Source organism: Dipodomys merriami, unplaced genomic scaffold (assembly GCF_024711535.1).
Source record: "Dipodomys merriami isolate MVZ:Mamm:240054 unplaced genomic scaffold, mDipMer1.0.p SCAF_11, whole genome shotgun sequence".
Taxonomy (NCBI): Eukaryota; Metazoa; Chordata; class Mammalia; order Rodentia; family Heteromyidae; genus Dipodomys; species Dipodomys merriami.
The window spans coordinates 258,071-283,471 of record NW_027202382.1 but is presented as its reverse complement, the minus strand read 5'-3'; the positions used below and the strand labels follow the sequence as shown (position 1 = coordinate 283,471).

Here is a 25,401-nt window from a genome sequence, read left to right as displayed (position 1 = left end):
TTTAAAGAGTAAATGATATGATTACTTTATTGAAAGAAAAGCATAATTGTATTCATTCACAGAACTCCAAAATATGCTTACATTGTTACACAAAATGTAAGAAAATAAATAAAAGAAGCAAGTGCTAGTAACTTATTATTCCCCTCAAAAGTACAGTATTTGGGAGATTGATGAACTTCTGTATCATACTTTAACTGTTTTTTACAGACATCTTCAAAAGCAATCTGCACTGAATTTTAAGCCCAAGGCATATTATTATGCAGTTTTAAAGGTCTTTAAAAATACCTCAAGTATATAAAAATAAATTCAAATATTTCAAAGATTCTTTTAAAAATAATGTATTATTTATACAAAAAATGTTCCCACTGTCACCACAACTTTATAATATAGTAGGGTCTGAATATTTGCACATTGCATTCAATATGGAAGGCTTAAATTGGGAAAGCATTGAAAAACTAGATAATTAAGCAATTCTGAATGCATATGAAAATGATTCAGTGAAAAAAAGTAAGAAATAGCATATACAATATCTAAGAAACAGATTAGTTTCTTGTAGTTAATAGAAAACTCAAAACTTTTTACCTAATTAATTCTTTGCCCTTAAAAGAAAAATCCAGCTCAGGCACCATCTCTTTCAAAACCCTATTTACAGCCGAAAAAGTTCAATTAAGTTCTATTCTGGTTCTCTGTGGGTACCTCACACTTGTTTTTACTATTGCACTTATTGCTTTAACAGTAATTCATTAGTTTATATGTTTCTAAGAGACTAAGGACTTCCATAAGGCTGGATACTATGTCTACAGATTTCTATTTCTTCAGGGATGATAGTAGCCCATAGTGACTACTTGCTCAAATGAATAACTAAATCATTGTTTTGAATGAAAGAATGAATGAATGAAAAATTAGAAAAGAAGGGATGGGAAGGGGAAACAAAGGAGAAGCTACAATGCTTGATAAGAAATGTACTCATTATCTTGCCCATGTAATTGTAACCCCTCTGTCAGTATTTTCACAATAAAAAAAAAGAAAAGAAAAAGAAAAATTAGAAAAGATGAACATTGAAAGCCATCTGGGTTGGCATAAAATACCTTACAAAAAAGGATAAAGATATTTTGGAAAATATAATTTCAATAGTCATCTGATGAATTAATTATATTTTGTTCAAGCTGAAAGAAAAGCAGAAGCACAGCTATAGGCACAAAACGATGGACTATAACAGCATGAACTCCATTGTCCAAGACTAAACATGCTACAACATCCCAAATATGCTAATCTACCTTACCAAGAGTTATTTTAATGTGTATTTATAGCAAATATTAGTTAAAAAAATTTCAGCTGGGCACTGGTGGCTCACGCCTATAATCGTAGCTACTCAGGAGGCTGAGATCTGAGGATCACATTTCAAAGCTAGTACAGCAGAAAAGTCTGTGAGACTCTTATCTCCAATAAACCACTCAGAAAACCGGAAGTGTTGCTGTGGCTCAAGTGGTAGAGCACTAGTCTTGAGCTGAAGAGCTAAGGAATAGACCCCAGGCCAAGAGTTCAACCCCCATGACCGACCAAAAAAAAATTCAATGTTTTGATTGTAAAAGTTAAAAATTATTAGGGCTACAGTAAATGGTGCTGGCAAAATTGGTTAATCACCTGTAAAAAACTAAAGCTAGACCCTTACATATCACCCTGCACCAGAATCAACTCCAAATGGATCGAAGACCTCAAAGTCAAATCAGACACCCTGAAAGCATTATAGGAAGGAATAGGAGAAACCCTAGGTCTCCTTGGCATAGGCTGAAATTTTCTCAATAAAGACCCAGAAACATAACAAATCAAAGAAGCTTGGACAAATGGGATTGCATTAAGCTGCAGAGCTTCTGCATGGAAAAGGACATAGCTAGCAAGATCAATAATCCCACAGATTGGGAGAAGATCTTCACTAGCCATACAACCGACAAGGGTCTCATATCTAAAAATACTTACAACTCAAAAAACAAATCCCCCAACAACAAATACTCAAAGAAACAACTGCCCGATAAATAAGCAGGCTAAAGACTTAAAGAGGAAATAAGAATGGCCAATAGACACATGAAGAAATGCTCCAGTTCTCTAGCCATAAAAAAAAAAATGCAAATCAAAACATTGAGATTCCACCTCACCCCAATTAGAATGGCTATAATCAAGACCTCTAATAACAACAGATGCTGTATTTTTGGTGGGACTGTAAACTTCTTCAACCACTTTGGAAAGCAGTATAGAACAACAATTGAAACTCAGTAAACATAAATGCTAAGAATGGCTCCAGGCTGGGCTCTGTGAGTGTTTCAGGAACTAGCCCCTCAGGGAAAAGCTACTGGTTGTTGATAGCTTTCAACACTACCTACAACCTAGCCTCATCACAGCAACTCCAAGTTAGAGGCAACAGCCATCTCCCTCTTTTGTGATACTCAAAGCAGATCTCCCTCTCACTGAATTAACCTGGGAGGAGGCTCACAAAAGTCCTGTGTAAGGCAGAGCTACCTTCTGCCTGCTCAAACAAACTGACATAAGAAACCAATCAAGCCACAGGAAAACAAAACACCACAAGCAAATCAGAGACTCTGCCAAGAGACTGGTTACAGACACAGGGGAGATACAAGATCCCTCCTCCCCCCCCCAAAAAAATAACTTTTTTTTTAACCTATTTAAAAAATATTTTTGAATTGTTTTCTTTTTTTCTTTCATAATTTTTATTTTAGGTATGCTGAGGTATTTAAAAAAAAAAACTCTTTTAACCTTTTGGTCCTTTTTTTTTTTTGCTGTGACTTAATTGCTGTTCTGCTCATCCCCAAATATATACCCATCGTCGATTTTTAGACCTTATCTTTCATTGTGTGCATACTTAATTCAGAAATTGATTATGCAATTCACAACCTCTTAGGCTTAACTCCTTTAATAGTAGTATTATTTCTTTATACTTATATAATTTTTAAGTATTCCATTTTTAAGTTTTTTATTTTTCCATTTTTCCTTTATATCTCTCTCCTCCTCTCATTCTATCCTTTTTTGCTATCAGTATTATTTCTTTATAGTTACATAATTTTTAAGTGTTTCATTTATTAAATTTAAATTTTTATTCATTTTTTCCTTGTTTCTTTATCTCTCTCCTTTCATTCTGTTCTGTTTCCTCTCTGAAATTAGAATCTGGTTAAATTCCCTCTTTCCTTTTAGTTCTCCACATTCCTCTAATCCTATTTTCCCCACAATTCTCCCTAAACCAATTAATTTCTGGTCTACTAAATCCCTCTTTGACTTTCTTAGCCCATTAATCCATAGCTGTAGGATGTTGAATTAGATTGTATCTGTTAAGATAGATTATATCTGTTAAGCTAGATTGTATCTATAGCCATTTTCACTGCATCAATCAATCTGTGCAACTACAGGACTCTGGTTAATGCTTGCCTTAAAATAGTGTTCTAGCATAAAATTGGTGTTACTTTCATACCAAATGGACAGAACAAGCTGGAGAAACACAAGAAAAATGGCAAGTCCAGGTATCTCAACTCCCACTCATGATAATCAGGTGACAGAACAGTTAATGAATAATCCAGAGGAGAGTTCCAAAGAGCTCTACAAAACTAATAGTAAACTTGGTGAATGAAAAGATTGAAAGCCTGAAAAGGACTCAGTGCCAGCATGATAAGAAGATAAGAATGAGATAATATAAGAATAAGATAAGATAATACAAGAATAACAATAAGATAAGATGATAAGAAGAGGCTAACCAAAGATTAATACAGGAATCTCATGAGCATGAGGAAGCTAATCAAAGATTAATACAGGAATTGCATGAGCAGGGTGAGAATAGACAAAGATCAATAAAGGCATTCATAAGAAGACAGCTGAAGATATCCCAGGAGGCCATGAAGGAAATGCTGAATGGAGCCCACCAGAAGGAAAGGGAGTCCAAGGAAACCATAACCAATTAACTAAGGGATTTGAGAATACACACTCAACACCAAATTAAGAAAGTAAAGAAGTCCATACAAGATGTAAAACAAAACTCCAACAAAGAATTTGAAGTCATCAGAGCTGACCAATTAGAAGGAAAGAAAATAAAAACAAAGTAGAAAATCTTGACAGTAGGTTAGACCATGGAGAAGATCAATCCCTGGTATTGAAGACAGCCTAGATATTATTGAGAAAGAACATACAACTATCCAAGACAAATCCAAGAAATATAATACATCTATTCAACATTTAGAAGACACCATCAGAAGACTTAAACTGAAGGTAATGGGTGCAGAGGAGGACCTAGAAACAGAGGCTAATAGTCTAGAAAATTTACTTAACAGAATCCTAGCAGAGAACTTCCCAAACATGCAAAAAGATAGGCCTATTCAGATGCAAGAATCATTTAGAACCCCAAATAGACCAGACCAGAACAGGATATCCCACCTACACATTATAATCCATACAGGATCAATTCAGACCAAGGAAAGGATCCTTAAAGCTGTCAAGGAGAAAAGATCAGTCGACTATAAAGGGAAGCCAATTAGTATAACATCAAATTTCTCAGCAGAGAAAATTAAATCAAGAAGAGCCTGGAATGATATATGCCACACCCTAAAGCCAAACGACTATCAACTAAGAATACTGTACCCAGCTAAACTATCCTTCATAACAGAAGGTCAAATAAAAAACTTCCATAGCAAAGAAAAACTGAAACAATATATCTCCACTAAACCAGTCCTACAAAAGATACTTAAAGATATCCTACACATAGAAGACCAACAAAACCACAATAAAGGCCAAGAAATGGCACCCAAACTGAGAATCCAAGAACCACAGGAAGAACTCAGTTGTCACAGCCCACAACAAGGTGAATAACATGGCAGGAACTACCAAACACATCTCAGTCCTAACTCAATATTAATGGACTTACCACTCTCTCCACTTCTCTTCAATTTAGTATTAGAATACCTCGCTAGAGTAATAAGACAAGATGCAAACATACAGATCCAAATAGGGAAAAATAAAGTAAAACTCTCCCTCTTTGCAGATGACATGATCTTGTATTTAAAGAATCCTACAGTCTCCACTCCCAAACTACTCGAGCTGATTCAAAACTTGGGCAAAGCAGCAGGGTATAAAATTAACCCTCAAAAATCAGTAGCCTTTCTGTGTGCCAACAATGAGAAAAGCCTAGCTGAAATTAGGAAAGCGACTCCATTCATAATAGCCCCACAATAATTAAAATACCTAAGAATTAACTTAACCAAAGAAGTGAAGGACCTCTATGATGAAAACTTTAAAAACCTGAAAAAGGAAATCAAAACAGAACTTAGAAAATAGAAAAATCTCCCATGCTCCTGGAATAGAAGGATCAACATCATGAAAATGGCAATACTTCCAAAGGCTATCTACAAATTCAATGCAATATCTATCAATATTCCAGCTTCATTTTTCAAAAAAATAGAAGAAGCAATCCAAAAATTTATATGGAACAATAAAAGACCCCCGAATAGCAAAAATGATCTTTAATAGAAACAGCAGTGCTGGAGGAATATCAGTACCAAATTTCAAATTCTACTTACTACAAAGCCATAGTAATCAAAACAACTTGGTACTGGCATAAGAAGAGACTTCAGGATCATTGGAATAGAACTGAAAACCCAGAAATGAACCCACAGACCTATAGCCACCTAATCTTTGATAAGGGAGCTAAAAAAAAAATAGAATGGAAGAAAGACAGCCTCATCAGTAAATAGTGCTGGCAAAATTGATTAATCACCTATAGAAAACTAAAGCCAGATCCTTATATCTCACCCTGCACCAGAATCAACTCCAAATGGTTCAAAGACCTTGGAGTCAAAGCAGACACTCTGAAAACATTACAGGATGGAATAGGAGAAACCCTAGGACTCCTTGGTACAGCCAGAAATTTTCCTAATAGAGACTCAGAAACAACAAATCAAAGAAAGCTTGGACAAATGGGATTGCATGAAGCTGCAGAGCTTCTGCATGGAAAAGGACAGAGATAGTAAGATCAATAGGAAGCCCACGGATTGGGAGAAGATCTTCACTAGCCACACAACCGACAAGGGTCTCATATCTAAAAATACTTACAACTCAAAAAATCAAATCCCCCAAGAACAAATACTCAAAGAAACAACTGCCCGATAAATAAGTGGGCTAAAGACTTGAAGAGAAACTTCTCTGCAGAGGAAATAAGAATGGCCAATAGACACATGAAGAAATGCTCAACCTCTCTAGCCATAAAAGAAATGCAAATCAAAGCAACATTGAGATTCCACCTCATCCCAGTTAGAATGACTATAATCAAGAATTCTAATAACAACAGATGCTGGAGGGGATGTGGACAGAAAGGAACCTTACTGCATCGTTGGTGGGACTGTAAACTTGTTCAAACACTTAGGAAAGTAGTATGGAGGTTCCTCAAAAGACTCCACATAGAGCTTCCCTATGACCCAGCAATCCCACTTTGGGGCATTTACCCAAATGATCACAAACAAGACCATACTAAAGCTACTAGCACAACTATGTTTATCGCAGCATTTTACCATAGCTAAGATATGGAACCAACCCAGATGCCCCTCAGTAGATGAATAGATCAAGAAAATGTGGTATGTATACACAATGGAATTCTATGCCTCCATCAGAAAGAATGACATTGCCCCATTTGATAGGAAATGGAAAGACTTGGAACAAATTATATTAAGTGAAGTAAGCCAGGCCCAAAGAAACATAGGTCCCATGGTTTCCCTTATTTACAATAACTAGTATATGTCTGAGTCAAGCAGAAAAGGTCAGATAAGTTGATGTTAGGAAAATGAACCCTAAGATATATATTCAAATGGTTTTTTTTCTTACATGCAATTGTTTCCAACACATTTATAAGATTATTTCTTTGTTGCTTTGTATGTCCCTCCCCCAAGGTATAACCCCTGCTTTCACTATATTTGATGTCGGTATAATTTGTGGAGGGGAAGGGGAAAAACAAATCGTCTAAATAGGGATACAGGTGGACCCACTGCAACAATGAGATGTACAAGTTGTTATGTCGAAAACGAACCTTATAACTTTGGTGGGAGGGGGGAGGATTGGGTGGGGGGATGAGGGGAGAGGATGGGAAGGGATGGGAAGGGGAAACAAAGGAGGAGGCTACAATGCTTGATAAGAAATGTACTCATTATCTTGCCCATGTAATTGTAACCCCTCTGTACAGTATTTTCACAATAAAAAAAATTAAATTAAATTAAGTTTAAAAAAAAAGAATTCTATACATCCATCAAAAAGAATGACATAGCCCCATTTGTTAGGAAATGGAAAGACTTGGAAAAAATTATATTAAGTGAAGTAAGCCAGGCCCAAAGAAACATAGGTCCCATGGTTTCCCTTATTTGCAATAAGTAGTACATGTCTAGGACAAGCAGAAAAAGTCAAAAGCTATGTATATAAGACCATATAAGATGATGTTAAGTGAAGTGAACTCCAAGTTAAGGACACAAATATTTTTTTTCTTTCTTGTTATTGTTTCTATCACATTTATAATGTACCATATGATTTTTTTTTGTTTCTTTGTATGTTCTTCCCCCACAATATAACCCTTTTCACTGTATTTGATGTCGGTGACCTGCATCTGGTATATACATTCTCTAATTTGGGGAGGGGAAGGGTAAAAACAAAATGCTTAAATAGGGATGCAGGTTAACCCATTATAACAATGAGATGTATGTACAAGACATTATGTTTAAAAAAAGTTTACAACTTTGACAAGGAGGGGGATTGGATGGGCAGGGAGATGGGAGGGAAGGGATGATAGGGGAAAAACAAAGGAGGAGGCAACAATGCTCAATAGGAAATGTACTCATTACCTTGCTCATGTAACTGTAACCCCTCTGTACAGTATTTTTACAATAAAAATGTGCAAATAAAATAAAATAAATATTAACAAAAAATCTTAGTCCATCTATAGTTAATGATGTGTGTGTGTGTGTGTGTGTGTGTGTGTGTGTGTGTGTGCCTGAAAACCTGCACAAATGTCCATTGAACTAAAAAGGAAGTACTCTTATAGTAGTACCAGATACATACACTCTTGGATGATCATATCATTGCAAGTCTCAATAGAATTGCTCTATACTTTAAGGTTAAAAATAATTCAACATTTCAAAAGTTGTGCTATTTCATAAGATTGGAGAAATAGTTATTGAATTTCCATGTACATTAAAATAAAAATAAACAAATAATTAATTTTTCAAATCTCTATTTTTTAGAAAATATTTAAGAAAATATTTAAGGGATTAGAATATAGTTCAGTAGTAGTGGGCTTCCCTAGCATACTGGGTTCAAACCCCAGCACCAAAAGAGATAAAGAAAATAGCTAGGCACCAGTGATTTAGCCTGCATCCTAGTTATTCAGAAGGCTAACATCTAGAAGAGTGTGGTTCTAGATCTGAAAATAACCACCAAAATGCTTAGCTAAAGGATTGTCTCAAGTGGTAGAGTAGAAGCTGATCAAGCAAGCCAAACAAACACCAGACCTCAGTTCAAACCCCAGTGCTGGTAAAAAGAGACAAATAAAACGATTTTGATTAAGTAATGTAGATGATTTTATATGACAAATAACAAAACTGATCATTATTTTGGTTTCTTGCTTGTTCAACTTAAAAAAAATTGTTTTGAAAAGGTTTTGAACTAAGGCCCTGTGTCTACAACTAGAATCATGAATCAGCCTCTGTCTTCTACTTTATTAATTATAATATTCAGTGAAGTTAACAAAAACTATGTAACAATTCATTATAATGCAATTTGATGTGACTGACTATATATGATATTTTTTGAAAGTAGCAAAGAATAGTAACTGTTTAACAAAGTAGTTTCATAGTCATAATATGCATAAAATACACTACTATATTCCATGAAAATCTCCTTGAGAAATGAAAGGTAAGGAAGAGTGTCAGCAAATGGTAATGACATTAGAAGGAACTACAGATCTCTTGAGGAATAAAGAATGCTAACTTCCAGTTTTAAAAAGTAATGTGAGCTGTAAAGCAAAGAATAGCTATGAAAAATCCACCTCTTCAACAAAGAAAGTTACTAAGTTAGTAGAGAAATATAAGTTACAAAGAAAGTTACTAAGTTAGTAGAGAAATATAAGTTACAGTCTGAGTCAACAAAGAAAAAGTTACTAAGTTAGCAGAGAAGTAGAAGTTACAGTCTTAATCAACCAGAGGGTAGGAAGAAGACAAAACAATAATCTTAATGCTTCCTGTATCCATCTCTAAGAAAGTTGAAAGAACATACAACCATCCAAGACAAGTCCAAGAAATATGATAGATCTATCCAACACCTGGAAGACACCATCAGAAGGCCTAATCTAAGGATAATGGGTGTAGAGGAGCACCTAGAAACAGAAGTTAATGGTCTAGGAAATTGTTTAACAGGATCCTAGCAGAAAACTTCCCAAACATACAAAAAGATAGGTCTATTCAGATACAAGAAGCTTTTAGAACCCCAAATAGACCAGACCAGAATAGGACATCCCACCGTCACATTATAATAGACCAGACCAGAATAGGACATCCCAAAGTCACATTATAATCCACACAGGATCAACTCAGACCAAGGAAAAGATCCTTAAAGCTGTCAAGGAGAAAAGGGTAATCACCTATAAAGGGAAACCAATTAGAATCACCTCAGATTTCTCAGCAGAGACAATCAAAGCAAGAAGAGCCTGGAATGATGTATGCCATGCCCTAAAAACAAACAACTATCAACCAAGAATACTGTACCCAGCTAAACTCTCCTTCATAACTGAAGGCCAAATAAAAACCTTCCATAGCAAAGAAAAATTGAAACAATACATCTCCACCAAACCAGCCCTACAAAAGATTCTTAAAGATGTCCTACACATAGAAAACCAACAAGACCGCAACAAAGGCCAAGAAACTGCACCCAAACTGAGAATCCAAGAACCATAGGAAGAACCCAGTTTTCGCAGCCCCCAAGAAGGTGGATAACATGGCAGGAACTCCTAAATACCGCTCAGTCCTATTTCTTAACGTTAACGGACTGAACTCTCCAATTAAGCGACATAGACTGTCTAGTTAGATTAAAAAACAAGACCCTTCTATCTGCTGCCTGCAGGAGTCACATCTTGCCCGTAAAAACAAACACATTTTCAATGTTAAAGGCTGGAACAAAATCTACCAAGCAAACGGCCCCCATAAACAGGCGGGAGTTGCAATCCTAATATCAGATAAAATAGACTTCAAATTAAAATTTGTGAGACGAGATAAAGAAGGTCGCTACATACTAATTAAAGGATCTCTCCTTCAGGAGGATGTTACAATTCTAAATATCTATTCGCCAAACAATGGAGCACCCAAATTTATCAAAGAAACACTACTTTCCCTCAAATCCCATATAGATCCAAAGACATTAATTGTTGGGGATTTTAACACACCACTCTCCCCACTAGATAGATCAACTCGGCAAAAACTCAACAGAGAAACCACAGATCTAAACAGCTGCATAGATCAACTAGACTTAACAGACATCTACCGAACATTTCACCCAGCAGCATCAGAATACACGTTTTTCTCAGCAGCACATGGAACGTTTTCTAAAATAGACCACATTTTAGGCCACAAAGCAAACTTGTCTAAATTCAGAAACATTGAAGTTATACCTTGCATTCTCTCTGACCACAAGGGAATAAAATTAGAACTCAATACCAAAAGCCACCAAAGAAAGTCCGGTATCACATGGAGGCTGAACAACACACTGCTGAATCAAGAGTGGGTCATGGAAGAGATTAGAAAGGAAATTCAAATGTTCATGCTATTCAACAAAAATGAACACACAAATTACCAGCTCCTCTGGGACACAGCAAAGGCAGTACTCAGAGGCAAGTTTATAGCTCTGAGCTCCTACATCAACAAATTGGAGAGATCTGAAACTAGCAATTTAATGACACATCTAAACCTCCTTGAAAAAGAGCAGCAAGATAAACCCCAATCCATTAGATGGAAAGAAATAATCAAAATTAAATCAGAATTAAATGAATTAGAATCCAAAAAAACTATAGAAAGAATCAACAAAACAAAGAGTTGGTTCTTCGAAAAACTTAACAAAATTGACAGACCCTTAGCAAACCTTATCAGAAAAAGGAGAGAACACACCCAAATTAATAAACTCAGAGATGAGAATGGAAACATCACCACGGAAACAACCAAGATTCAGAACATTATAAGGGAATACTTCTCAAAACTTTATGCCAATAAGTTTGAGAACTTGACAGAAATGGACCTTTTCCTAGCAAATATTGACATGCCAAAACTAAACCAAGATGAGTTAAACCAGCTTAACAGGCCCATATCAAGCATTGAAATAGAAACAGCAATAAGAGACCTCCCAGCTAAGAAAAGTCCAGGACCAGATGGTTTTACAGCGGAATTTTACAAGGCCTTCAAAGCAGAGCTCACACCAATACTCCTCCAACTCTTCAATGAAATTGAAAGAGAAAGCTCACTACCGAACACATTCTATGAAGCCATCATAACCCTCATCCCAAAACCAGGCAAGGACTCATCAAAGAAAGAGAACTATAGACCCATTTCTTTGATGAACATTGATGCAAAACTTCTCAACAAAATTTTGGCCAATCGACTTCAACAATTCATCCAAAAAATCATACACCATGATCAAACAGGATTCATTTCAGGGATGCAAAGCTGGTTCAATATACGCAAATCAATTAATATTATTCATCACATCAACAGGAGCAACAATAAGAACCACATGGTTATCTCAATAGATGCAGAAAAAGCATTTGACAAGATCCAACACCCCTTTATGATGAAGGTTCTGGAAAAATTAGGAATCCATGGAACATTCCTCAATACAATAAAGGCTGTATATGACAAACCTACAGCCAGCATTATACTCAATGGTGAAAAACTAAAGCCATTTCCTCTTAACTCAGGAACAAGACAAGGATGCCCACTCTCTCCACTTCTCTTCAATCTAGTATTAGAATGCCTAGCTACCACAATAAGACAAGATGCAAACATAAAGGGGATCCAAATAGGGAAAGAAGAAATTAAACTCTCCCTCTTTGCAGATGACATGATCTTGTGTTTAAAGAATCCCATAGACTCCACTCCCAAATTACTCAAGCTGATTCAAAACTTTGGCAAAGTAGCAGGTTATAAAATTAACCACCAAGGGCTAGGAAGGTGGCTCAGTGGTAGAGCGCTTGCCTTGCATGCTCGAGGCCCTGGGTTCAATTCCTCAGCACCACATAAGCAAAAATAAAAAAGCCGGAAGTGGCACTGTGGCTCATAGTAGTAGAGCGCTAGCCTTGAGCTGAAGAGCTGAGGGACAGTGCCCAGGCCCAGAGTTCAGGCCCCACGACCGGACCAAAAAAAAAAAAATTAACCACCAAAAATCAATGGCTTTTCTGTATGCCAACAATGAGAAAAGTATGGCTGAAATTAGGAAAGCAACTCCATTTGTAATAGCCCCACAAAAAATAAAATACTTAGGAATTAACTAAAGAAGTGAAGGACCTCTATGATGAAAACTTTAAAATCTTGAAAAAGGAAATCAACACAGAACTTAAAAAATGGCAAAACCTCCCATGCTCCTGGATTGGCAAGATTAACATCGTGAAAATGGCAATACTTCCCAAGGCTATCTACAAATTCAACACGATACCTATCAAAATTCCAACCTCATTCTTCAAGGAAATAGAAGAGGCAACCCAAAAATTCATATGGAACAATAAAAGAACCCAAGTAGCAAAAACGCTCCTCAATGGAAAGGACACTGCTGGAGGAATATCAATACCAAACTTCAAACTCTACTATAAAGCCATAGTAATCAAAACAGCTTGGTATTGGCATAAGAACAGACCTCAGGACCAATGGAATAGAATTGAAAACCCAGAAATGAACCTACAGACCTATAGCCATCTAATCTTCGATAAGGAAGCTAAAACAATAGAATGGAAGAAAGACAGCCTCTTCAGTAAATGGTGCTGGCAAAATTGGTTAACTACATGTAGAAAACTAAAGCTAGATCCTTATATATCACCCTGCACCAAATGGATCAAAGACCTTGAACTCAAAGCAGACACTCTGAAAACATTACAGGATAGAATAGGAGAAACCCTAGGTCTCCTTGGATCAGGCCGAAATTTTCTGAATAGAGACCCAGAAGCACAACAAATCAAAGAAAGGTTGGACAAATGGGATTGCATAAGGTTGCAGAGCTTCTGCAGGGCAAATGACATAGCTAGCAAGATCAATAGAAAGCCCATGGTTTGGGAGAAGATCTTTACTTGCCATACAACAGACAAGGGTCTCATATCTAAACTATACTTGGAACTCAAAAAATTAAACCACCCAACAACAAATCCTCAAAGAAACAACTGCCTAATAAATAAGTGGGCGAAAGACTTAAAGAGAAGCTTCTCTGAAGAAGAAAGAAGGATGGCCAATAGACACATGAAGAAATGTTCAACATCCCTAGCCATAAAAGAAATGCAAATCAAAACAACACTGAGATATCACCTCACTCCAGTTAGAACAGCAAAAATCAAGAACTCTAACAACAACAGATGCTGGAGGGGATGTGGACAGAAAGGAACCTTACTTCATTGTTGGTGGGAATGTAAACTTGTTCAACCACTTTGGAAAACAGTATGGAGGTTCCTCAAAAGACTTCACATAGAACTCCCCTATGACCCAGCAATCCCACTTTTGGGCATTTACCCAAATGTTTACAAACAAGACCACACTAAAGCTACCAGCACAACTATGTTTATTGCAGCATTATTTACCATAGCTAAGATATAGAACCAACCCAGATGCCCCTCAGTAGATGAATGGATCAAGAAAATGTGGTATATATACACAATGGAATTCTATGCCTCCATCAGAAAGAATGGCATTGCCCCATTTGTTAGGAAATGGAAAGGTTTGGAAAAAATTATATTAAGTGAAGTAAGCCAGGCCCAAAGAAACATAGGTCCCATGGTTTCCCTTATTTGTAATATCTAGTATATGTATGAGTCAAGCGGAAAAGGTCAGATAATGTGATGTCAGGAAAATGAACCCTTAGATGTGTATTTTAATGTTTTTTTTCTTTCATGCATGTGTTTCTAACGCATTTATAAGATTATCTCTTTGTTGCTTTGTATGTCCCTCCCCCACAGTATAACCCCTGCTTTCACTATATTTGATGTCAGTATAACTTGTGGAGGAGATGGGGAAAAACCAGTTGTTTAAGGATACAGGTGAACCTGTTGCAACAATGAGAAGTACAAGTTGTCATGTCCAAAACGAGCTTTACAACGTCGGTGCGGGGGGGGGGGGGGAAGGGGGGGGAAGGAGAAGGATTGGGATTGGGGGGGAGGGGGGAGGCTGGGAAGGGATGTGAAGGGTAAACAAAGGAGGAGGCTGCAATGCTTGGTAAGAAATGTACGCATTATCCTGCCCATGTAATTGTAACTCCTCTGTACAGTATGTTCACAAATAAATTAAATTAAAAAAATAAGAAAAAAAAGAAAGTCTAATCCCTCACAATATGTCCTGCTCCCATATCAAAATATCACATCATTTTACATGAGGAAATAGTGATAGACAGTGTGAAACTATAAGTATCCTGTGGCATCTTTAGATCCTTGGATTTTAACTGCACCACAAAGTAACATCTGTATATAATTTGGAATCTATACGATATGACAGTTCTTGCTAAGTTCTCCATCTTCTCATATCATAAAATGTGCACAGCAAATTATATATCAAGAACTGTCATAAGGTACAGATTCCAAATATTAAATATTTCACCTATATTGTTAAGTAGAAAGCAAAAATCTCTGAGAATCTCACTTTAAGGCTATTGGGTAAAACAGATATGGCAAATATACTAAATATACAAAATAAGTAAATTTGAATAAAATAGGGCTAATGCCTACTTTATAAAGATTTTGAGGGAACTAAATAAATACTAATACATGAAAAGACATTGTCATACCTAAAGCATGGTAAATACTCAGGTAAATATCAGCTATAACAATAATTTTATAAAATTAGAAAAAAAAATGGAACTAGGCTCTTGTTTTCTGGCCATGCCCTAAAACAGTAATTGTTTCATATGATATTCCATGTCAGCAAAAAATATTGTATAGGAAGGTGTGAAGATGGTATGCTGCCATTTACATTATTTCTTTGTCATACGTGTACATGTGTGTAACATCTGTATAAAAGCTACTAGGAATATGAATAGTGAAGAAGTCTTAAGAATTTAAGAAATAATAAAAGGCAGAAGATACCACAAACAAAACTTTAGAAAGACCCCCCCCAAAAAAAAAAAAGACAAGAGAAGATGGCTACACCTGTGAGACCAATTCAAATGTGGAGGGAAAAAACTTTTTTTTTTTTTTTTTTTTTTTGTCGGTCGTGGGGCTTGAACTCTGGGCCTGGGCGCTGTCCCTCAGCTCTTCAGCTCAAGGCTAGCACTCTACCACTTGAGCTATAGCTCCACTTTCGGTTTTCTGGTGGTTTATTGGAGATAAGAGTTTCATGAACTTTCCTGCCCAGGCTGGCTTTGAACCATGATCCTCAGATCTCAGTCTCCTGAGTAGCTAGGATTACAGGCGTGAGCCACCGGTGCCTGGCGGGAAAAACCTTTTAATCTCAATAAAAATTCATTACTCTTTGCCAGGCATGGTGGTGACTTCCTGGTATCCAAGCACTTTTGGGAGGCTAAGGTGAAAGAATCAAGAGTTCAGAACACAATTGACCTGGCTCTGTATCAAAAAATGTGTTCCAAGTAAAATTTAATAACACAATATGACTGTAAATGCTTTAGTAATTTTTAAAACTCTAAGTCCATGATGGAACACTCTGGAGGCCTACTTGTGAGTCCCCATTCCCACTACCTCACGCTACATAATTCAATGGGTAAGACACAAATGGAAGAAAGACACCACTGGTTTTATTCATTAAACATAGTAATCATGTTTCAATCCTAATTGTCTTTTTTTTTTTTCATTGTGAAAATACTGTACAGAGGGGTTACAATTACATGGGCAAGGTAACCTAATTTTCAATTAAACAAAAGTTTTAATTAAAATTTGGGACTGAGTATTTCTTCCTGTTGGGGGACTTTTTTTCTTATATCTGGTGTAGGTTCATAAAAAGTTACAAATCCTTTAAGAATTTTTTATTCCATTAGCCCAATTTTGGTTCATCATTTTATCTTCTTCATTCAATTTATATCCTAATGGTTCAATTTTATCCATTTCTTCTTCAATTTTCAAAATGTTTCCTAATAGCCCCCTGGATTTCAGTAGTATCTGTTGTAGTATCCCTCTTTCTTTCTCTAATTTATTGATTTGGGTCCACTCTTTTAGTTTGGCTAAAAGTTTTTCAGTTATTTTTTTTCAAAGAAATAATCAATGTCATCTTTTGTCTTATTTTCACTTCCAATTCATTAAGTTCAGTTTTTATCTCTATTATTTATTTCCATCTACTAAATTGGTTGCGCTGGTTCTTACTTATCCAAGCTCTGAGGAATATCATGAGGTTATTTATTTGAACCCCTGATATGTTTAATAGGTGTTTATAGCTATATACTTCCATCTTAAAATTGCCTTTGCTATATCTCAAGTGTTGTTTAATTTCCATTTGATTCTAGTAAATTTTTAATTTCTACCCTGATTTCTTCAATGATATGATGATGGTTCCAAAGCACATTTTTTGGTCTCCATGTGTTTGTATTTCCTCTATAGTTTCTCTTGCTATTGATTTCTACTTTTAGTCCTTCATGATGTAAGGTACAAGAAATTATTACTCTCTTTTTCTTTTTTATATTGGTTAGGACTTGTTTTGTGATCTAAAATTTGATTGATTTTGGAGAAAGTATCATGGGATGTGATGAGAATATTTCTTGAGCTGCTCCATGTCTTTGAGGGTTTCTGATGAGAAGTTTGATGTAATTTTGATATATTTGCCTTTGTAAGTTTGGTACTTCCCTTTGTAACATTCAACGTTCTTTTATTTTGTACTCTTGTTATTTTGACTATAATGAGATGTCAAGAGGGGAGTTGTGTTTGTGTGGTGTGTGTGTGTGTGTGTGTCTATTTCTGGTCCTGTGTATTTGAGGATACTATATGCCTCTTCTATTTTTATCTTGTACTTTCCCCTAGATTTAGGCATTTTCTGTCATAATTTCATTGAATGTGTTTTCTATGACTTAGTTTATATTTCAATTTCATTTTCCACACCAAGGATTCTTAGATTGGGTTTCTTGATCATATCCAAATGTTCTTGAGAGTTGATTGCTTACTTATTTGTATGAATAAAGTAATTCATTAACCTTGTCTTCAAACTCTGATACTTGTTCTTCTACTTCATCTATTCTATTGGTTTTATTTTCCACTGAGTTTTTAAAGTTGATTTATTTAACTTCATATTTTTGAGATCTGTGGGAGTTGAGATCTCTGGGAGTTTGTGTATTTTTATCGATCAGGATCTCTCTCTCACCCTTTGCTAATTTTCTAAGCTGAATTACTGAATTTCCCTCCAAGTCTTTAAAATTTTCAAAAATTATAGTTTTACTTTTTATTATTCGGTACTTTTTATAAAAAATCACTTAAGGCATATATAACAAATACATGTACACTAGTCATTTATATATATATGTATATATATATATATATTACTAATGGAATGCTGACTCAAAAAATAAGAGTATACTACAAGCTGGGCACTGATAACTCACTGCTGTAGTCATAGCTAACCTACTCAGGAGGCTAAGATCTGAGGATCGTGGCTCAAAGTCAGCCAGTGCAGGAGTCTGTGAGACTCTTTTTTTTTTTTTTTAATTTAATTTTATTTGTGAACATACTGTACAGAGGAGTTACAATTACATGGGCAGGATAATGCGTACATTTCTTACCAAGCATTGCAGCCTCCTCCTTTGTTTACCCTTCACATCCCTTCCCAGCCTCCCCCCTCCCCCCATCCCAATCCTTCTCCTTCCCCCCCCCCCCCCCCCCGCACTGACGTTGTAAAGCTCGTTTTGGACATGACAACTTGTACTTCTCATTGTTGCAACAGGTCTGTGAGACTCTTATCTCCAATATTTTTCTACTCAGAAAAATCCAGAAGTGGTGCTGTAGCTCAAGTGGTAGAGTACTAGTCTTGAGCAAAAGGAGTTAGAGACAGTGACTAGACCCAGAGTTCAAGGCCCAGGAAAGGCAAAAGAAAAAGAAAAAAAGAAGAAGAAAGAGTGTACTGGGTACCAGTGGCTCATGCCTGTAATCCAAGCTATTCAGTAGGCTGAAATCTGAGGGTTGGGGTTCGAAGCCAGCCCAGGCAAGAAAATCCATGAGACTGATCTCCAAATAACTACCAAAAAACCAGAAGTGGAGCTGTGGCTCAAGTGGCAGATCACTAGCCCTGAGCAAAAAAGCTCAGGGACAGTGCCCAGGCCCTGAGTTCAAGCCCCAGGACTGACACATAAAAAAATAAATGAATAAAGAGTGCACAATCAAAAAAAGATCCTAGAGCACTACTCTGACCAATTTGAGTACACTGGAAGCAACTGAACTCTCTACCACACTGGGTGTGCCAAGTGGCAGTAGCTATATTTGTATTAAGAGACTGTTAGTCACTTTTTTTTAATCACTGAAACAAATATCTGACATAAAAGTCTTAAAAATCTAACTCATGGTTTAAGAAGTTTCAGTTCAAGGTTGGATGGCCCCACCATTTGGGAGCCAAAGGTGAGGCAGAACACAGAGGTGGGGGCATTTGGGTGAGGGAAGGGGCTTTCAGCACATGGCAGCCAGCATGCAGAGAGAGGCAGGAGAGGCCCAGGTCAAGGCACATCTTTCCAGAACATGCCCGATGCCATTATTGGCAATACCCTCCAATAATGCTACCAAATTATAAACCTATAGAGGGATTGATCCATTGATTAAGCCACAGCCATCAAGATCATTGGATCACTAAGCCCATCAGGTAGCAACCAAGTCTTCTGAGGGCACTTCCATACCATAACAGAGACCAAAATAATTAATGAGGATCCCATAATCAGAAAAGTAGGGCACAGACTAGGCTATCTCCACTTCCAGAAAAAAGTGCAAATGGGCTGGGAAGGTGGCTCTGTGGTAGAGCGCTTGCCTTGCATGCATGAGGCCCTGGGTTCGATTCCTCAGTACCACATAAGAAAAAAGAAAAAAAAGCCGGAAGTGGCGCTGTGGCTCAAGTGGTAGAGTGCTAGCCTTGAGCTGAAGAGCTGAGGGACAGGGCCCAGGCCCAGAGTTCAGGCCCCACGACTGGACCCAAAAACAGAAAAAAGTGCAATCAATATTCTAGGTCTAGCAGCTACTATGTCCCATTTCTTCCTCTCACAGCTGGAGGCAAGAGCTCCAATTGGGAAAATCTCCATCTGCATATAAAATACAAGAGCAACACCCCATTTACCCCAAAAGTTGTTTTGTAGTATAACAAATTACTATATATTTAATTGCCTAAAATGACACACTTATTTATTTCCTACTTTCTGTGAATCAGGAGTTTAGTATTAATTAGCTGAGTATTCTACTCAAGAGTTTTTCCACCAGCTGAAATCAAAGTATCAATAGGAGCTGAGATCTCACCTGAGACTCTGATCCTCTTCTAAGCTCCTTTAAGTTGGCAGAATGCAGTTCTATACTGCATTCCACTGTCTTACTGTCACTCTCAGGTCCTATAAATCACCCTCGAGGTTTTGTCAAATGACCCTTCCCCTTTCAACATAGATTTTTTTGCTTTGTTCCAATACAACAGAACAGCATTCCTCAGATATTTCATCTTTTTTAAAGGCCTCATCTGGTTAGGTCAGGCTCATTCAGGAGCAAATCATAGGAGTGTTATCAGTATGTTTTTAGTAACATCCTCTTTCAAAGAGAGGATTGATACTTCAATGGATCTTCACTATAGGGAAAACCTATACACAAGTTTTCATAGCAACTTTATATGTAATTGTCTAAAAACTAGAAAAAAAATATCCTTCAGTGTATAAGTGGTTAAACTGTGTTACACCCACACGGTGAACACTATTCCTCAATATAAAAGAGTAATTTCTGATGGATGGTATTAAATTGAGTGGATAAAAACATCACTTTTCATATGATGGCATAAATGTAACAGTTTTGAAACTACAAAATTACCAAAATAGAAAATATTTGGTGGTTGTAAGAATTAGGGAAGACTGTATATGAAAGAGCTAGCAACAGGAAATCTTTGTGGTAAAGTTCTTGCTTACCTTGATCATGGGAATGGCTGCACAAATATACAAATATACATGAAAAATTGTGTATGGCTGGGTGCCAACAGCTCAAGCCTATAATCCTAGCCATTCAGGAGGCTGAAATCTGGGTGTCCTAGTTCAACTCAATCCCAGGCAGGAAAGTCTATGAGACTCTTATCTCCAATTAACTCCCAAAAAGCCAAAAATGGATCCATGGCTCAAGTACTGAGCATTAGACTTGAGCAAAAAAGCTCAGAAACAGCACCAGGCCCTGAGTTCAAGCCCAAGGACGAGCACACACAAGTATGTGTATAGTAGTCTAAAATGCAGCTAAAAACAGAGAGATATAAAAGTTTATACACATAGTAAGTTTATTTTGGAAACAAAAATAGCATAAAAAACATTTTTAACTTTTGTAGTGGTACTTATTTATTTGCCAAAGGCTTGGACTGGTCTCCTTTTAACTTCTCAAGGCTTCCATATGCAGTACCTTATGTGGATACATGTATGAAACAACTGAGGATTTTTTTTTCTCATCACATTCAACAAGCAAGATTGGCAAACACCTTCTATATTTGATCATTTGCAATAAATAATCTACCAATGCCACAATTAAAACTATTGAGACCATAGTACAGCGTCAAAGAGATCAATGTAGACTGAGAGGTATATGGTTCAGCTCAGCTCTACTTAGTAAAGTTAAATCTATATCTTCCCCAAAATGTACAGATTCGCACTCCACCAGAGTAGGAATCTATGAGCATAAACATAGTCTAGGTTTCACCAAATCTTTTCTCAATGAAGGTCTATACTCTGCTATAATGCCCATCCCCCAAGGCTTTTCTGGACTCTAGTTCTAAGAGTAATATGTGCCTGATACCACATTACTTGCATATTTTTTAATATTTTGTACACTTTTTCTAATTCAGACAACAATCCTGCTAGACTAATATTATCTCTGGTTCTACAGAATGAGAAACTAAGTCTAAGTTTCTTGTCTCAGGTCACATGTTAATCTGAAGAGTGGAACTAAAATGCAGTTCCAAAACCCATGCGTAAAGTTTTCTGGTTTGGTTTGATTGGTTAGTTTCCTTGTTTGGTTTTGTGGTTTATATTATATGGTCTCTTCACTGAAATAGGTTTTCCAAGTTAAGTAAAATTGCACATGTAGTCTATCATAAGATTCATATACGATTAACTGAATCTATTCTTCATTGAGTGAAAAATATATAACACAAATCCCCCATGAATTCTGCTATCAAATCAGAATTCTCAAAGATCTTAAATTCATTAATAAACTATTACACTACATTGACTCTTTGAGTTATAAATTTTTGTTCACCTAATGGAAATATATATTTAAAAATAAAAGAACTTCACTGTATTTTCACAATAAAAAACTTATTAATAAAAAATATAATAGCCAGGTGCCGGTGGCTCATGCCTGTAATCCTAGCTACTCAGGAACCTGAGATCTGAGGATTGTGGTTCAAAGCCAGCCTGGACAGGAAAGTCCGTGAGACTCTTATCTCCAATAAACCACTAGAAAACCGGAAGTGGCGCTGTGGCTCAAGCGGTAGAGTGCTCACCTTGAGCTGAAGAGCGCAAGGACAGCCCAAGCCCAGAGTTCAAGCCCCATGACCAAAAAAAAAAAGAAAAAAAGAAAAGAACTTCAGATGATATTTTCTTAGGAACTTTCACTCTGCAGAAGGTATTCAATAAACATTGATAACTAATTAATGAAAGATAGAATTAAGTCTTCTATCCAAACATCATGCAACATAATTTCTACCTTTTCTTCAAAACATCTTTTGATTATAGAAAATATGTATAATTATAAATAAACTGTGAGATTTAATGGGGAAAATTAAGCTTACAAATGGTAGGAAAACAACTGTTACCTACATTATTTTTGAGAAAATTAAAACTTAGAAAACAGTATGCTTGATTGACAAAATATTATTAAGTGCCTGAGCATATTAACATTATAGTAGCCAGAATATAAGCATTATCAGTAAAAGATACTGCAAGCAAAATTCCACAGTAGTGATGTCTTAAACTATGCCCACAGAGAAAGAGCTCAGAATATGACATAAATGTATATTCTGATTAAACCCACCCATACAATTTGCATTCATTTCTATTTACCTATTGTATCTTCTACCCAGAAAACTGCCTGAAAGAAGTAAGACTTTACTGTCATATAAGAACTAGGATTTGGGTATACCAAATGTTATTATTGTTTCTTTTTTTACAGGAAGTGTTTTTCATTCCTAGACAATCTATTTTTCAGTCCTATATGTACCAGGGTTGATGCACATGTACAGGAACTCACTGTTTTGAGTAGTCTAGTCTACTTTGGTCCACTCAAAACTGTACACTTGAGTGTGGTACAGTGTGCCACAGGGTATGTTTTAAACTATGTGCAGCTAGTGCACAGATACTGAAAGTCTTCAGTGGTGATAGTGACAATAATAAGGAAAGAATACTTCAGGTTGTTAGAGGACAAAAATAAGCTGCTGCAAATGAACAACCTCCTTAGTTAAACACAACTGAAAAGAAAATAGTGAACTGACAATGCTCATTGCATGAAGCTAAAATACATTTTTTGTTCATGTTATTTCATATAGGAAAGAATTCCATGTCTGTTTTCCCCTTTTGGCATTTGAAATGGTTCTAGATTTAACTTATCCCATCACTCAATTATTTTTACTGGCACCATCTTTGAAGGATAAAAATATAGTAACTTTTCAGGTATGAGAAGAGCCTCGTGGGAAACTACATTCAGCAGAGTTGCAGAATATTTTTGAAGCAGCCTTTTTTAAAATGATTTCTTTTAATCATGTTTAGACTCTAAACTTTTTACTGGCCTCCACTCAACCATGGCATAAACAACTTAAATATGCCAAAAGATGAGAGCAACTCTTTTTTCAAATATGTTATCTTCAACCATAATTGAATCATGGCCAAATTTGAGTATTAATGTATAACATAGATAACTATTAATGCTTTTAATATGCTAAAGGCTAACATAAGGAATGACTAAATGGGAAATGACATCAAGAAAAAAGGTAGCATGTTGGTTTCCAATAAGACTATAGAAAAGTGATGAAAGAATTGAAGACTGTGAAAAGGTTCCTATTGGAAGCCATTGCTATCGACATGAAAACGATAAAAAAAAAAAAAAAGTAGCAGTAACCTTAGAAAAATTCAGAGAGCAGTAAGTTCTCAGAAGATAGTGATAGACCAATAACAGCAGCAACAACAATAATAAAAATCCCCATGTTCTGAGAACTAAAAACTTAAGACATCTATAGGATCCTTTTATAAATCACAGAATTACCACTTAGTTTATTAATGTGTTATAAAATAGTACTTGATATGAACGTAGTTTCATTAGTAAACAACAGATTTGTGGGTTATTAGAAATTGAAGAAGCTTAACTTTAACTCTTCTCAGTTCAACAAAATACAATATTATTACAAATACCATTTCTTGAGTGCTGCTTACTATTCCTTGAAACCACTGAAAATTTTATAATGAAGATTGTTGAAGCTGCTTTAGATTCTATTGACATCTAGACAAATAGTTGTACCTATGCAAAATATTTTAAACTTTTCACCCCAAAGAAGGATATTCTCTAGTGTCACTAAATAAAGTGTGTGCAAATCTAATCACAGTGTTTTCTGTGACAGTAAGCATAATAATCCCTATGTTTACAAAATCATTTCAAAGTACTGAATATTTAGTAACATTTTATATATAAAGCAATTGAGGCCATAAATAACTTTCCTAATAAACTTTCCAAACCATTTACTATTTTCTTAACATGATATTTTAATCTACAAATGGTTGTGCCAGAGGGTTATAATTTAACATATATGTATATATGTATATATACATATGTATATATGTATATATATGTATATAATTTAACATGTATGTATATAGTGCATCTTGATCAAAGTCACCCTTCCCATTGTTCTGCCCCTCCCAGCTGCCCTTCTCCCACTAGTCATACGTTTCCCACTTCATTTTTCACATATACCTTGTTATAAAGGGCACTAACATGAAACTTCAGTTAATTCATTAACTTATTCAACAAATACTGTATTTAGTATTTAGTATATACTAAGTGCTGAAAATACAGTGGTAAAGAATACAAAAGCCTGATTGCCTGGGTCTTAGTCCTCAAAAAAGACAGGTAATAGATAAATAAATTAGGTTAGTGTTGCAAAAGAAAGAAAACCATGATTACACATAAACAATGTATAGGGATAAGAGGGCTCTTTTACTCAATGATGACAGAAGGCTTCTATGAGCTAACAAAGACATACATGAGTGAAAGAAGGTCATCTCTTAAAGATTGGCAGCACAGCTATGGCAAATAAAGGGACCAGCTAGAGTAAAGTCTCTAAAATGTGACTGTGCTCACTGTTTCAAGTTCCAGCCAAAGGGTCGGTATTGCTCTAACTCAGTGAATTAGATGGAAAGCGTTAGGAGCTGAAGTACAAAGCTCATATTAAAAACAATCTAAGAGTAAATAAAAAGTTTGGAATTTAAGGTTTATGGGAAAACACTTAGCTTTCTATTAAGAGAGGTATGGCAAGGTCTCATTTGAATTATTTTTGTCAGTCCTGGGGCTTGAACTCAGGGCCTGGGCACTGTCCGTGATCTTCTTTTGCTCAAGGCTAGCACTCTACCACTTGAAACACAGCACCACTTCTGGCTTTTTCTGTTTATGTGGCACTAAGGAATCAAACCCAGAGTTTCATGCATGTTAGGCAAGCACTCTACCACAATCCCACAATCCCAGCCTCATTTGCATTTTTGGAATAGGAAAATATAACATCTTAAAATTTCATATTGAAAGCGATGGAAAAACACTAATAGAGTAAATTATGTCCTCAAAAAAGCCAACTGTCAATTATATTTAAAATATTGGCAGAAGAAAATGTGAAGCACAATTCAGGCCCTTTTTCTGATCTTTTTGCTTCCCAAAAGCTGAGAGCATTAACCTTGGTACTTGAAAGCTCCCAGTGTTAGTACCCTCTTTGTTCCTCTTATTTTAGGAATATTAACATTGAGATTGCT

At 36.1% G+C, this 25,401-nt stretch overlaps 1 protein-coding gene across 7 annotated transcripts in view; it reads right to left on the bottom strand.

Annotated features, from left to right (window-relative positions):
• Positions 1-25,401, bottom strand: part of Ccdc171 (coiled-coil domain containing 171) — a 316,277-nt gene that overhangs the window by 45,742 nt on the left and 245,134 nt on the right. The gene's annotated exons all lie outside the window — the stretch shown is intronic.